Source organism: Lygodium microphyllum, chromosome 20 (genome assembly GCF_053477565.2).
Source record: "Lygodium microphyllum isolate KBCC chromosome 20, Lygodium_microphyllum_v1.1.10, whole genome shotgun sequence".
Classification (NCBI taxonomy): Eukaryota; Viridiplantae; Streptophyta; class Polypodiopsida; order Schizaeales; family Lygodiaceae; genus Lygodium; species Lygodium microphyllum.
In genome coordinates this window covers 19,319,163-19,335,638 of record NC_141154.1, presented here as the reverse complement: position 1 = coordinate 19,335,638, position 16,476 = coordinate 19,319,163, and positions in this window count along the sequence as shown.

The window sequence follows — 16,476 nt, the reverse complement described above, 5'->3', positions numbered from 1 at the left end:
AAGAAACTCTATACAAGTGCCAAGTGCGTACTGCAAGAGGACATTTTTTTTAGTAAGCATGATTGGGAAGAAAAAAGAAATTATACAAAAGTATAGACTGTGTTTTCATGGTTCCTTTTCATAGAGGATTCAAAACATAAATTATATAGAAGTACGTATTGAATATTGTGTTTTATGGGTCTTTTTAAAAAGATTTAGAAGTTAGAACTAGTTCTCAAAAGAGAAGAGAGCATGCTAGAGTTAGTATTGCTATTCTAGAATTCATTTATACCAAGTCAAAGAGAAGAAATAGAGAAGGGGAAAGGGACTTGAAGAAAGACATCTTGCTTCTCTAGAAGGTGAGGTTTTGAGGTGGAAGATCACCTAGTTTTTTGAATGGTACATTTAGCACTTTGGCATAGACATTGGAAGATAAAATAAGACTTCAATAGGTATGAACAAGGGAGAGGAGTTTACAATTGTTATTAGAGGGGAGGAAAAAATAAGGACAAAAGGGAAATAAATTATAGGTTACAAAAGACATTGTAGCTTGCATTAGAGGGTGATATAGTATCATGTTCAGTATATGCAAGGCTACTGAGCAACATTATGAAGAATAGAAATTTGGATTTGAGAGCTTCAACATAGTCTCATATGTTATTCAAGAGGAATATAGTTGTCATTTAGATGGGAGTTGACATAGGAGGATTCATCTTGGGAGAGCATTCTGACCAACATGTTGGATCCCATACAAGTCTAAAGCTTAGGCTAGAACTACTCATTTATATGGGTGAATGCTCTTAGAAAAGGTTCAAAGGACTGTGATATGATGTCTAATAAGGATTGATTGGAGATGAGAACTTACAACACTATGCCATAGTAGCATACTATCTCAATTGATTGTTCAATAGTAGTAGAAGAGCATGGAATGGGGCCTAGTGAATGAACATGCTTACATGGAAGACATCTTAATTCTATCAAATTGTCACTTAACATATCACAATCTTAATGGCTTCACAGTATCACATAACTAAGAGCTCTAAGAGTGGATATTTTAGTCCTTTGCCCCTCCAATCCAAGTCAAAGATTGTGATTTTGTTACAATTTTGTGCTTAGTTGGTAGTATTTGATGGTATAGACTCAACATGATCAAGAATATTCAGTGTATAAGGCTTTGAGAGCTCAAGGTTGATTCTAGTAGGTAATGGTATAGACTCAACATGAGCAAGGATATTCAATGTTGAAGTCTTTGAGAGATTAAGGTTGATTTTAGTAGGCGATAGTAGCTTAAATCCTTAGAGGAATTTGAAGCTCCTAATTTTTCCTTTGAATGCAACCATCATATTTGATTTTATTGAGTTTCCATCAATGCTTCACATGTTGACTTGTTGAAGGCCTACATCACTCTAAATGAGACACATCTTAGGGAGGTAAGTCATAAATATATGCACGTATCACATGAGTTCAACATAATGGAATTTTAAAACACCATTTTTACACATATTTTTACATATAGAACCATCCCATATAAAGGGGTTACTTACATATTGAATAGAAAATTGTTATGTTTTATTAAGGGAAAATTCAAAGATAAGGATATTTATAAATAGGCCTTGAATACAAGTGATATAGAGGGTATACATATAGTGAATTCCTTGGGGTTCAGTTGCTCAAGGCATCTTTTTCTAGTTCACATAGAAATAATATACGAGTATCAAAGCTCAATGATTACATTCTTATGCAGGTTCCAAGAAAAAAATAGGCAAGTTGGGGCTTTGGCTAGGTAAATACTTGTAAGTAATGAGAGGAAGAAAATATTGAGGACTTATCTAAGGATCTTTGAGAAGTTTTGGGAGAAGTGAAACTAAAGTGTGGGTTGGGAATAATCATTCCTAAACATGTTGAAGGAAATTTATTTTATTGAGAGGTTGCACCCTAAATGGAGAGTCAAAATGACGTTAAAGGAGACTCAAAATCTTTAAAAACAATACTTTGGGATTATAAATTGGGCGGCTATGATGAAATATCACTATCTCTTGTACATGAGCTCCATTGAAAAAAAAAACCATTAAAATATCTTTATATAGAGTCCTATTCAAAACAAAGTAACAAAATATAAGTGACATTGGATTCTTCCATCTAGACATGAATCTTCCCCCAACTTAAGTTGGGAGAGAAACCCTCAATTTGACAAGTTGAGAGATCAAAATAAAAAAATGCCTAAGATACTTTCTCATAATATTTTATAGCAAAAAGCTATGATGATCTACTTCATGAGAAGTCATAGTCTCAAAGAAGTACAAGCATGTTGAAAGTGAAGTTTTAGACTAGTTAGACTTTCTTAGGTGAAGGGCTGTTGTTGTAGGGAATTAGTCTATATGCCATCCTAGGCAAATTTGCAAGGTGAGCAGATTATCCAATCTACTTCTTGTAAGCATTGTTACTTCATGTCCTTTCAATTAGGTAGAAAGTTAGATTGCTCTCACTTTGCGGGTGATATGAAGGCTTATTAGTAGGCTCTCTTTGTGTTGGGGGTAAAGGTGGGAGTGCCTTGCTGCTCGTTTATCAATTACACTGATAGTACTTGTATAGCCAATCAAGTGCTACATACACATCACTATTACTTGATTCTTTATTCTTTTAGTGATATTTGAGTAAAGGGAAGGTTGGTCACATATTGTGACTACTAGATTTTGCACATCTTCTCCCTCTCTCTCTCTTACTATTGCTCCTTTCACCATACCTCTTACTTCTGATTTGTGCTTCCATTTTAGAGCTTACCTCCCTTGAATTAGTATCACAGCCATTTCAATGACATTGAGTAGATTAACTTGACATTGCTTCACCTTGCCTTCAAAGGTTTCTTGATTGGCACTCATGGCTTCTCATTCAAAGGTATGCTTGTGATACTCTGTGTCTTTTGGACTACTTTCCGCTACATTTGAACTATTCCAAGGCTTCCTTGGCAACCCTTGGAGCTTTCCTTGCTCCTCGTATGTCCCATTCCACTCCACAAAGGTAGCAAGGGTAGCCAGCAATTCAACGTGAATTGCACCTATTTGTTGCCCCTCTTCCTTGATCAGTCTACTTCATCATGCCTCATCTCTAGCTCCTTACATTACTCGCAACCTTTGGGCAATTACTTAGCATTGTAGTCAACACCCTTGATATGAGTTTGGGAAACAGTTGGAGCTCTTGGGTTCATCCATTAGCTCACAATTTATAATAGCTTATTGTATTGTAGTTTTGGATAGCCCTTCACTCATTTTCTAGAGGTCACTTGTACTTCTCCGGATATCTAGTTAATGATGGATCACCCAAAGATGTTATACCAATGTATTGGAATACTATGGGCTGATTTGTAAACTCTTATGCTAAATTTTACAAAGATTTTTTTATTGCTATAATAAGCAAGATTGAAGCTTATTTTATTAGTAAAAGCATATGCCTATTGCTCCTGGGTGCTTACACTACAAGATAAAAGCCACATATTGACATTTAAAGCAACACAAATATTCATTTTTTTAAAATTCTATCATTGCTAAAAGCATTGATAAATATGGCTCTACAAATATGTCGCTACTACCGGCACTATATACGTCATTATTAACATTGCAAAAGCAATGCTAATAGGGATGCTTTACAACACATATACAGACTAGGATAGAGACATGTGCAGTAAATTAGTGACACAAAATAACGACAGTTATAGAGAAAAAAAATTGGGTATCCTTGCCACCCACAATACCATGTGCTAAATAATATATTGCAAAGAATTTACATATTGAATACGCAAAGATAATCAAGATATGTGCAAAAACTACTTAAAATTATAAGATTGATAACTCATAAAATAAATATAAGACTAGTGATGACAACTCATAAAATTACATGGAACCATGGAGAGAAGAGTTAAAAACAAACATGGAAATCTATTTGTAAATATCATAAGATGCAATTTTATATAAAGGGTAATAAATATATCTAAATAATGCTATATGGAAGAGGCATTAATGGATCATAGGACCAAAAAAGAAAATGATGTGCTAAGAGCTAGATTTTAGGACTTGATTTGGACTCGTTCTTAGAGCGCTAGAGCCCATTTTGGAGCCCGAAAAGTGCCCGAGAGGCGTTAAAGAGCCAATTTTCATGAAAAATCAAACAGTGGAAAATGGTTGAGCTGTAGTTTTCCTAGATGCATTTCGACCTCAAGAATGCAACGCAAGTCTCAGTTCATCAATCACAGGTCGTTTGACCCCCCATTTAATCCCCGCAAAGGTTTGACATTATAAACAACTACTAGATCTAGGAGCCGTAAAGTGCATGATGGGGCCCTACTTTATAGATTTTGACATCGGGAAGTCAAACATTTAGACAAATCGCGAATTAGAGTCCATTTGCACCCCCAAACAGGTCCAAAATTCTTCCATGGCAATGTGAAAGTGGTTTTTTTGAAGTGGAAATTTTATAAATGAAATGAAATGAAACTCTAAGTGAAGAGAACATGTAAAATTGGCCAATTATAATTACACTAATTGGCATGATTATAAAATCAAGGAATCCTTGTAACCCTAAAGATAGCTCGTCCATTCTAAATGGTTTAGTGGGATCTTTGGCTAGAAATGTTGCCAATTACTTTACCATTTTCCCTGAAAGTGACACCATCTTGAGTTTGGGTCACTGTGGGGAAGCACCCATGGAGTAACTTTCAGTAATAGTCCATGCAAGCTAGAGAAAAGATTAGGGGGAAAAAGTGATGTCAAGATGGCATAGTCATTTGTGATCCTCAAAAGCGATAAGTTTTTGAAGGAAAAGATTGTGTTGCCAGTGGTCGAAGTGATGCATGCCTATGAGCAAGAGATGCATAATGCTAGGGCTTGATCTTGTTGGGTATTGAAGTGCAATCCTGCAAATCCATAAGGCATTTGATGATATCTGTATATGTGGGAAACCGTTGTTAGAGAGGAAGGTTCTATTGGGACCTATCATTGATTCTAGGGAAACAATAGCAAATGAGGATAGAATTATTAAAACTTCATCAGTAGTAGGAGATTGGGTAGACTCCCTATTGTGTAGCATAGAAATCCCTAGACCACTATGTGAGTTGGTAGAAAGAGATGGCAAGGATGATATTAATCATCATGCACCAATAAAGGTGGAAATGGAAGAGGTTAGGGACCCTAACATGTTGGAGCCAAGTCGTGTTGAATATGAAGATTTTAATGACCTAGTATTGATCCTGAAGGAGAGGACTAAATGCCCTCCTCCTTATAGGGATCTCCTGGTGTTTTATATGTTGGTAAATGAGGATCCCATGGACGTGCACTTAAAGGAATATAGCCTAACTTGCTTTACAAGTGGGTTCGATAATATTGATCGGATGCTTGTATTTTCTAGCACCTTGAAGGAAGAAGCTAGAAAATGGTACTAGAGCCTCCCAATAGGGTCAATTAAATCATTTGCGGATAAATTTTTAAATGAATATGAAAAGAAGGTGCCTATGACCCACGTTTTAGGATAGCTTATGCAGACACGAGTCCTATCCTTATACTAAAGAATATGTTAGAGCCTTTGAGGATATTATTAGGCTTTGGCCAAGAAGAGCTACTACATTGCAGGTGATGTGCTATGTGAGCTCTTTATGAGCGATTTAGCGATTGATAAGAAAATCCAAGTGAAGACATGAGCTCCTAAGTTATTAAGTGAGGCCAAGATGCACGTAGTTGACTATGAGCAGTATATACAAAGATGTTGGGAAAACTCTTGGAGTTTTCCTTGCTTGTTGCAAGTACATCCAAATATCTATCTAATTTTGCAAGGAGAAAATTAATTTGCTAATATTAAGACACCATGTGTAGGGGACCTTGGTAGCCAAAATCTCCGAGTAAGAAACAACAATCCTAGCAATGATAAGATGCCTCTTGGTAGCAAAAAGATTCTAAGCCAAGTAATTCATATCAAGGCTTACAACACTTCCATGAGAGAGGCAGTTGTGACGGTGAAATTAATAGAAGCATTAGTTCTACAAGCTTAGATGAGCATAGATGAGCATTAGTTCTACAAGCTTAGATGAGCATTAGTTCTACAAGCTTAGCGGCAAAAAGATTCTAAGCCAAGTAAGTCATATCAAGGCTTGCAACACTTCCATGAGAGAGGCAGTTGTGATGGTGAAATTAATAGAAGCATTAAATCTAAGCCAAGTAAGTCATATCAAGGCTTGCAACACTTCCATGAGAGAGGCAGTTGTGTCGGTGAAATTAATAGAAGCATTAGTTCTACAAGCTTAGATGAGCATTCTATGAGTGGTTCTAGTTGTGCTCCTAGTAAGGATCCTGAGAGACCTTTCCAATTTATAGATGAATCATGCTTTCGAGTAGATGCTATTCCTTTTAGTAAGTGTATGGTTCTTATGAATAAGCAGTTGCAGAGTGCACAAAGGCAAGTAAAGACATCTAGTATGAAGAAGATGCATGATGCCAAAGGTTCCCTTATGCTCTATATTAGTCTCAAGGATGTGAGGCTATTTGGCTATAGCAATAAGTCCGCTTGAGTCCATTAGACTGATGCTGCAAAATGAGATAGTATAAGAATATAAAAAGGAATATGAGTTTGTTTGGAGATCTGAAAATTTCTAAGTTTATGGTTGGTGTGTCAGATGAGGAGCCAAGAATTCCATGTGGATATGCCTTGATGATATCCCAAGTGCATGAGATCACCGGCCATAAGGACACATCTAACCATATGCACTACCCTAAGCTACATCCCTGTGATGTGACTAGGTGTGAAGCTCTACCTAGTTTGGGTTGTACCATTGAGACATATAATGATCCAAATATGGAAGGGTTGAATGATCGTAAATCCTTGACTCTCTGTAGGAGGAGTTTTTGGAAAGTTGGAACAACCGATCCGTTTTAATGACAACCAAGAAGATGAGATATATAAGCCCAATAAGGTCATTCGTTCAGCTCATAGTGGTGCGCAGATCGGACGCTGTATGCTCGCATAGTGAATGCTGGAAGGTCCCCAAGAACAATGAACTCTACTTTTTGCACAAGTTACAAGGTAAAAAGCATGAACGACAAGAGCAAGAGACCAATTGGGTGCAATCTCCCCCCATGCCTTGTGTGAGCGCTTCACAAAGCATGTATTTTATGTATATTTCATCTTCATGCTCAATAATAGCCCAATTTACAAAAATATATCAAGCTTTTAGCTTTTGAGTTTGCTTTTACAAAAATAGGAATAAAGCTAATGGACGGTGCCCAAAGAGTCTGGCACGCCCAATACAATGTCCAAATAGAAATAACATAACCGTGTGCATGGGCGCATACAAAATAATAATAAATAATCGATGCCTCAATAGACATGACAAAATATAGGTGTGGTGCCTATCAAAATATAATCCATAGATCGAATACTCGCTATCCTTCAATGCTTTCCTCCGCCATTGCTGCTATCTCTACACATCAACTGAAGCATTCACAATCGTTAGTAAAATAATACAATTAAACCAACAAAAGTGAATACCTAGCAGTCTTCAACTACATAAATAAATCAACTGGTTAGAAATAAATCCTAACCTTAATTTATTACGAGTGTGCACTCTAAACTCATAAACGTTTATTAATTTAATATGCATTTTGCGGAATCACCCGCTATGGAATCACCCATGTATACACTAAATTAATGAAACGCCCGAAAAGGACAGGAGTCCCCATCAACTTCTCGCACAAAGAATCCACTTTGTGTATGAGCCCCGATCATCAAAGTTTACGGAATCCACCGTAAAACCTCACGGAATCCATCGTGGCATATGCCTCCTGGCATCAAATAGTACCCAAGAAGAGATGGCCATTATTACTTAGATATTAGTAGAAAGGCTTGGGGTAGTGGGTCTACAAAGGGTCAAAATCAAGCTTTTAGCTGTCTCACATTAGTAGCATGGGGGTAGTCCTCCTATTTTATGCTATCTTGGTTAGTTTGATAGGATGTGATATATATGCTAAGGAGATCATGTATTGCAAGGATTAAGAGGACCTATGTATTTTAGGCTAGGAAGGCTAGCTAATTTTGATATTATGACCAGATTACATTAGGCCAAGAGGGCCATATGTCTATTTTGTGCAGATGCATTTAATGGTTTTTTGTTTTAGTGATTGAGCAAACAATCGGTCTCAATGACTATATGAGCACCCATAAAATACTCCTTAGGTGGTTTCATCCCATTTTTGAGTCTTTTTCCCTTAAGAAGATAATGATATATGTGTATGTAGGGGTTATTTTCTTTTCATTTGTTGGGGACCGACAATCAAGGCATGAAGTCCCAAGTTTAGGTTAGGTATACCTGTGGAAGGTTTGAGCCATTGTTGCCTCCTGCAAAGGCATTGCCAGGTACTAAAAGACCTACTTTAGAATGCAATCCTATTGACCCTATTATGTTGACCTGCTATGCAACCGTTCTAGGAGGTTCTGTTAGTTGTGAGGCAGTAAGAAAAGCTTGTTAGAACAAATATATGCAAAGAAGCAAAATCACGAATAATTGAAGAATACAAATATAGGGAGGTATGCAGAAAGGGTTCTAACCCCTATAAAAATAGGCAAACAAAGAGTAAGAAATATCTATGAGTTGTGCTTGTTGCCTTGTAAAGGCGTGGTAGGTCGTGGGGACAAGTCATGACCTAGGGCCAATGCCTTGTCTTCCTAGGGGTGGCATCTAGATGAGAAAATAAAAATAAAAGAAGGTTGGAGTAAAAATAAAAGTGAGCGAAAGATGAAAAGGACAAAGGATTAAATGTCCCCTTGCGAGGGCTTGGTAGGTTCTTAGGTACCGAGACAGAACCTCAAGCCGATATGCCATGTTCTCCTTGGGCCACTACACTCAGCTCCCTTCTTTTTACACGCTCGAATTTGGAATAATTAAATCTAAAGGAAAATGTATTAAATAAAAATATTTATTGCTTAGCCTATAAGAGTCCTAGCCTAGGAGGAGCTCCTCATTGAGTTGTCCTTAGTTAGGTAAATAGTTCAGACTATGACTTAGAATGACCTCTCTGATAGTTCTTTTTAGCTTGGCCGTGAAAGCTGTGATGTGTTTTGTTCTGTATTTTTTGCATCAGCTTGATACTCTTTGTGGTTGTGTTTATGTGCAGGTTTGTTCATGGGATTCGATGAGCTGAGTTGCCCTATCCCGTGGTCGCTAATAAGAGCTGGATTTTAGGACCCGATTTGGACTCGTTCTTGGAGTGTTGGAGGCCGTTTTGGAGCGGGAAAGTGCCCAAGAGGCGTTAAAGGCCCAATTTTCATGAAAAATCAAATAGTGGAAGATGGCTGAGCTAGAGTTTTCCTAGATGCTTTTCAACATTAGGAATCCAACGAAACTCTCAGTTACGGTCAATCGGAGGTCATTTGACCCCCCATTTAATCCCCGCAAGGTTTGGCATTATAAAGCAGCTACTAGATCTAGGAGCTGTAAAGTACATGATGGGGTCCAATTTTATAGATGTTGATGTCAAGAAGCTAGCCATCTAGTCGGTCACAGTCTGTTTGCACCCCCAACCAGGCCGAAAACCCTTCCACTGCAATGTGAAAGTGGTTTTTTTGAAGTGAAAATTTTATAAATGAAATGAAATAAAAATCTAAATGAATAAAACATGCAAAAACATATCAAGATGTAGAGAGGGGGATTTTTTGATTTGCACCCTACTTTTTGGAGATTTGTGTGCCTCTTGGATACTCAATCATGTAGAGAGAGAGAGAGAGAGATGGAGATCCCTGATCTATATAGAGAGGGCAAGATTTTGATAGTAACCATGTGTAATATCATGAAGGGAATTAAATTATGATTTTTAGTAGTTCTCTCTCCTCCTTCCTCTCTCCTCCTGATGGCTGTTCATATGCATCAACGAAAGAGAGAAGGAGGTAGAGGTGATGATGATTTTGAAGCAAATGATAATGATGGAACAATAGAGGATGTAGATTGGGGCTAAAGAGCATGTCAGCAGCAACAGGGAAGCATCAATGGATTCTCAATCTCAGGATATGCACCTTGAACATGCAAGTTTCTATGAGTAAGAGTTCTTTTTCTTTGTTTGATAAAAGATAATTGAAATAAATGATTGATTATGATTGATCTTATTGCATATGCTGAATTATATCTAAACTGAAAAACAAAAAACCAAACATTTTGATGACAGAATATTTTTTCCTAAAAATATGAAAAACCCACAAAGTGGGATTTTTGAAGAAATCATTGAAATTCAGGGTTTTAGTGAGTGTTTTGAGTTCTCATGGAATAAAAATGAATATAAAACTGGGCTCAATGGTTTTGATTAGTGAGAGCTCACAATTCTGATTTTTTATGATTATTGAAGAAAAAAATAGAGAAAATTAGATCCTTCACGATAAATAAATAAGAAAAAATAGGAGCCATGTTTTTGGATGTGTGAGAAGATTGAGGTATGAGGATTAAGCCTCAGCACATTCTTTTTTGTATACTTTAGTGTGACTTTTATTACTTTCTACATGAGAAAAGACATAAGAATGAATCTTATACCTATGCAACGTTGCAAAACCTAAACCGTAGGGGAGAGAGAGTATTTGTGAGTATGCTCAATTACTGGAAATACATGAAAGTCTAATTTTTTTGGTTTATGCATAGCATATAGGTCGATAATAATCTAAATTTAAAGATACTAGTAGCTCAAAAACTTGGTGCTACTCTCTAGCAACGTTGCAATAATGAGTAGGCTAAAAATCACTAAAGGATTATTTTGCACACCACGTGGCTAATTTCTAATCATAAAAATATTTTCCACAATGGTCATACACTTTTAAATTTTTCATGCCACATGGTATAAATCCAGGATGCATAGCATTTGATTGCCTAAATAAATGACCAACATGGAGTGTGTGAGGATTCCTAGACTATACGATAGACGAGTGGTTTGTTGGGGTGAGTTTAGTCAGGAAATATCAACTCTTGGATTGCTCAATACACAAAAGAGTGGAGCTTGTATGTTTGTTCTTTATGTTCAAGCAGCGCATCAAGGGGCCAGTCCTCGAGATGTAGGAGACTTGTAGTGGGGCCGTGGCATTCAACCCAAGAGGTTTCCTCCTATGTATGTGATACGTGGTATATTATACCAATGTATATGGGATCTCCCTCTAAGGAGTAAGAAAGGGAAATCGTTGGACTACATCTCATTATAAACACAATATCTCTAGTGGCGATTAGGATATTGTACCCTCAGACTCTCCTGGTCGTGAGGCCGTGTTGGATTATCTTGTGAGTGTTATAGAGGCTCTTCAGCTAGTGCCTATAGCCAATGTAGAGCTCGACATGTGCACTCCATGAATCCAAGCACATGCTACAGCTCCTTGATATTTGAAAGCCCTTCCCAATCCAAAGGAGCCTTGATTAGACTTTGCAAAATAAATAACCAGACATTAGTCCACCATACATAATGTATCACAAAGGAACTAATTTCCACAAACAAGAAAGAGGATTGATTTATTGGGCTATTGTATACATACAATCTATCAATAAGTGCAGTGAGATCGTGCCTTTTTGTATATCGAGTCTCTAAAGCTGTAGGATTGCGGTTTGTGATGGAGTGTTACAAATAAAACAAAATAGCATTATTAGAAGTAAGGTTGTTAATACAAGTGATATTCTAAATAAGAAAGTGAGAAGAACCAAAAGAAAATGTACAAAGTCCTCCAAATAATTCCTATGGTTACCACTCCCAAGATGATGCACAACCCCTGCCTCCAATCTATCTCGATGATGCACAACTCCCTGGATGATGCACAACCTCTTACTACTAGTTTCATCATCTGTCCATATTTTCTTGAAATCTATCTTAAAAAATCTAAATGGATCTCATTGAATGATTTCCCCAACTCCTTCCAATACCACTCTAAACCATTGTACATCGAATATGATCGTGAAGAAGTTACAGTAATTCACTCAGATAACACTTTGCAAGTTGTCAAAATATTCCATCTCATCTACTGTAGTATTTGAATCCATGGCCCCACCATTTGCTCTCTTGCTCAAACTTTGCTATGATACCACAAATCCTTGTGGAGCACATTTTGTTGATGAGCTCAACTCGAAAATGTCACACGCGTAACTACACCATGCTATAGATTTTGTACTATACATTGAAATGGTTAAATTAGTTATTGCACATAAAATCTAGATACAAAAGCAAATAAAACACACGGTCATCTTCAGACTACATCCCATCGAGAATTCCCACTCCTCAGTAGAGACATCTACCCCTTCACATGAAGCTATGATGAAATCTTCAAGCAGCCACCACATAGATATAAACTACAACATCTCCTCCATGCCCTCAGAATATCAAACCCATCAATGGTGTGTACTACGTCAAAATTCTGATTGCACTCTCTCCCGCTCTTTTCAGGCCTGCTCAATCATACCTAATGAGCCACTTATCCATGGATGCATGATGCAATATACAAAAATAATTCACTTTTTCCTCCATAGCACCATCCATACTTTTTTCTATCCCATTTTCAACCATCACATCTTTGGTTAGTATATCACCATCCTTTAATCTCCATAGCATACTCTTGTTTGAATCCACTATCAATAGTCACTCTAAAATTTCTACAATAGTAGTTACCTTCTAGCTGAGCTCACAATTGCACAAAACCCTTCAAGGTTTTCAGGAAGCACTTTGAGAATAACATCCATTATGTGTGGATGGATCCTACAATCTCCACTTCATCCAAGAGATGTACCAAGAAACAAGTTTGTATCATGAGCATGGAAAGGTACTTCTCAAAGAGACACATTGTCTCCATCGCTCCTTGCCTTGAAATTCAATAGAGGATTTTTTGATCTCCTTTTGTGAGATCCATTGCACTAAATTCAACAATGTATAAATTATCAAGCATATTTCTTGAGTGAGGCACCCCGCAATTGTGATCAATAGTGTATGAACTATCAAAAATTTGAAACATTACAAATATCAAATAGACACTAAATACTAAAATACTAAGGTTTCTTGCTATTAAGGTTAGAATAAACCTAGCATATCGTGTTCCAATCATGGGATTTCTATCTTGATAGTTGGTCATCTTTAGAGAAAGAAAACTCGAGGAAACACATCATATCTATCTCGGTATAGATAGACCTGACAATTTGCTTCACCATGTGCTCTCCTCTAGCGGAAATGTCCCATACAGTGCAATACGGTCCCACAATAAGCTAATCACATTTTGAAAATATGCATGGAATCCAACAAATGGTTGATTTGTAAAGTGGGTGCAATAGACAACTTGTAGAAAACTGAGAACTATCTCAATCAACTTGGATGTGATTTTTGTGGACCATTTTCAACTTGTATAAGCTTTTGGCATAAATTAATACTGAAGGTTGTCCAAGAAAACCTTCTCTTAGTTCATGACTCTCCACTAAGAAAGCGACATGTCCGTGATATACCATCTTCTTTATGGTTCATGACCTTTAAGAGTCTAACTGTGACACACACAATGGACATGCATGATAAGGTGACTAGACCAATCACAATACCCATATCTAGTCAACAAAAACTTGAAAATAAAAAACCAAGTACATTTGAAGAGCACAAAAAGTATTTTTTATAATGGAGTCAGAGTGTGATGTACATGCACAACTTGGTCACACTCGCATTGCTCCACCCATACTTTTCCTGTACACTTTAAGAGCGCAAGTAGCATCTTTAAGCAAGATACTTGATACCCATCATCTAATGGTATGGGCGCTTCCTCTCTCAGTGGATCAGATCAATCTACATCCATGGGCAATAATGCATCAATGATAGTCTCCATCTCAGGCTACACTTAATCCTCTCTCTTTGTATGGATGGGTCTCACAATTTCCACTTAATCCAGGACATATGCCATGATGTTATTTTGTATTGTGAGCATGTTGTGGAAAGGTACTTCTCAAAGAGACACACTGTCTCCATCATTTCCTACCTTGCAAATTCAATAGAAGATGTATTCTTCTCCTTTTGTGTGATCCATTGCACTAAATTTGAAAACTTATAAAATCATCGAACATATTTTTGGAGTGAGGCACACCACAATCGCAATCCATAGTATGAAATTTCAAATATAGGCTAAATAGAAAAATATTGAGGTTACTTACCGTCAAGGTCAAGATAAGCCTTTTATATCTTGTGCCAATCGTGGAATTTTAGTCTTGATAGTTGGCCATTTTTAGAGAAATTAGACATGAGGGAACACATCATACCCATCGGGGTGTGAATAGGCCTAATAATTTACTTCACCACGTACTCTTCTTTAGTGGACGGTGTCGTATTGCTGCGCATTCGAGGTGTGAAAACCACCCAAAAGTTGTGCGTGTGATTTGATATTTTGTACATACTTATTTGTTGTGTTTACATTTATTTTCTGCGTATGAGTATAGTGGGGAGGAGTTGGAGGCATAGTGGTGACCATGATGAGATGCATTCAGCCTATGTTGAGCAAGGTCGAGTGGAAAGCACAACTGATGCTGGTGAACATGTTACACGTATTCGTTTAGGACTTTGTCTTTTCCTTCTCCAGCTACATAAAAAATACCTAATGATATCAAACCTCCACATCCAGGAGTTGGAAAGAAGGAGGCCAAGCATTGAAACGTGCTATGAGAAGCATGGAGTTGTCACTGCTACAGTGTGTGCTTGTTTTGGGTTACAATGTGTTGTTTACATGGGCGCCAAAGATATGGAACGACAGGCTCTTAATGTATTCAGAATGAGACTCCTTGGAGTTGAGGTACGTGCTGTCCAGTCTGGTACAGGTACGTTGAAAGATGCGGCATCAGAAGCAATAAGAGACTGGGTTACAAATGTAGAGACTACACACTATATTTTAGGGTCCGTAGTTGGATCTCACCCTTATCCAATGCTGGTGAGAGATTTTCATGCCATTATTGGCAAAGAGACTTGAAGATAGTGTTGCTAATGAGGGGATTCAAAAGCTAAGAAGGGAGGGAAAAGCAGGCGTGTGGGACAAAAAGGAAGGAAGGCGATGCTAATTAGGGAGAAGGGAAGAAAACACAGAAAAACAGGGCACTCGGGGATCTACGAAGGAAGGGAGGAGAGTTTTTTTTTGGGAAATCTAATTGTGTGGATTAATCACACAAAGCATTAACGGAGTTGGATCAAACTGATAAGGAATGGCACTCTGCACGCGTTTCCTTTACTGTGGCCAGGGCTGGACAGAATGGTTATCACCACCGCACCGAGACGAATAAGAGGGTTTACAAAATTGGGAAATCAAGGAGCTCTGCGGGGAATTTGGAAATCAGAGAGCTCTGAGGGAATCGACGGAAGAAGAATGAGAAAAGAGGAAGTTTTAGTCTTTCAAGCAACGCGGATGTCGAGAAGTTCAACGCCGCCTGTTAAGATGGTGTTCTCACTGTGACTATTCCAAAGAACCCTCCTCCTATTCCGAAGATCATCAATGTCAACGTTAACTGATTGTATACAGTCATCCAGATAGTAGAAAGGTTCTTAGGATTTTGCTCCAGTTCTTGGCGTGTGCCTTCCAAGAAGGAGAGGACGTTCTCAGAGATCCAGAGACATAGACGGAGAAAGGCTGAAAGTGTGAGAGAGACAATTTATCAACTTTGTAAGCATAATGATTCAGAGGTTCAACGAATTGCACGGCGTTTCAGGGAAAAGTACCATTTGAATTCTAGTCAGAAAACATTCAGAAAGCAAAAAGCATATCTTTGTTCAGCTTCAGACCAACATAACTCCAGATTGATGGTCAAGTAGAACCAGTTCCAATTCAGAAGAAATTTTCAAAAGACTCCTATAATCCGTAAGCTTATGAAGGTGCTTGAGTTTCTGGCAGCCAAGAATATACTGACGCTGGAGCAGATAAATGCAGCGTCCCATCATGACAAGCTCTGCTGATGACGAAAACAAAGGAAAACGAAGCAATGCCGATTATGGAGCCGATGAGATGTTGTAAAAAACTGTAACAAAGAGAGGCCGCAATGAAGCCTGATAAGTAGAAGACAACTCAATTGTTAAAGGTGCTCTGAATGGAGACGCAGAATTGAAGGATGTCGAGTGAAGACTGCATCACGTTGATGAAGAGAATAATGGAAGACAAGACACGTAGAGGCTGGTGACAATTAATTCTTATGAAGTTTCTGTGTTTGGCCACAGGTTTGGGCAGTCTGCATAACAACTAGGGAGTGGAATTGAGAAGGAAAGGAAAAGCTTTCCACAAAGATGAAATTGATCCTTTCGAAAGTGCTTCACAGAGTAACGGCCTGCTGTACATGGCAAACAACTAAATTTCAGGATTGACAATGGCATCTACCTCCACCATGGAAGAATCTCATGCGATAGAAGACAGCTGCACTGCTCTGCGACTCCAATGAATGATCATCAATCTGAAAACCATCTATTTGCAACCCTCAGGAAGACCTTGCTTCCATCGGATCTGTATCGCAATTAG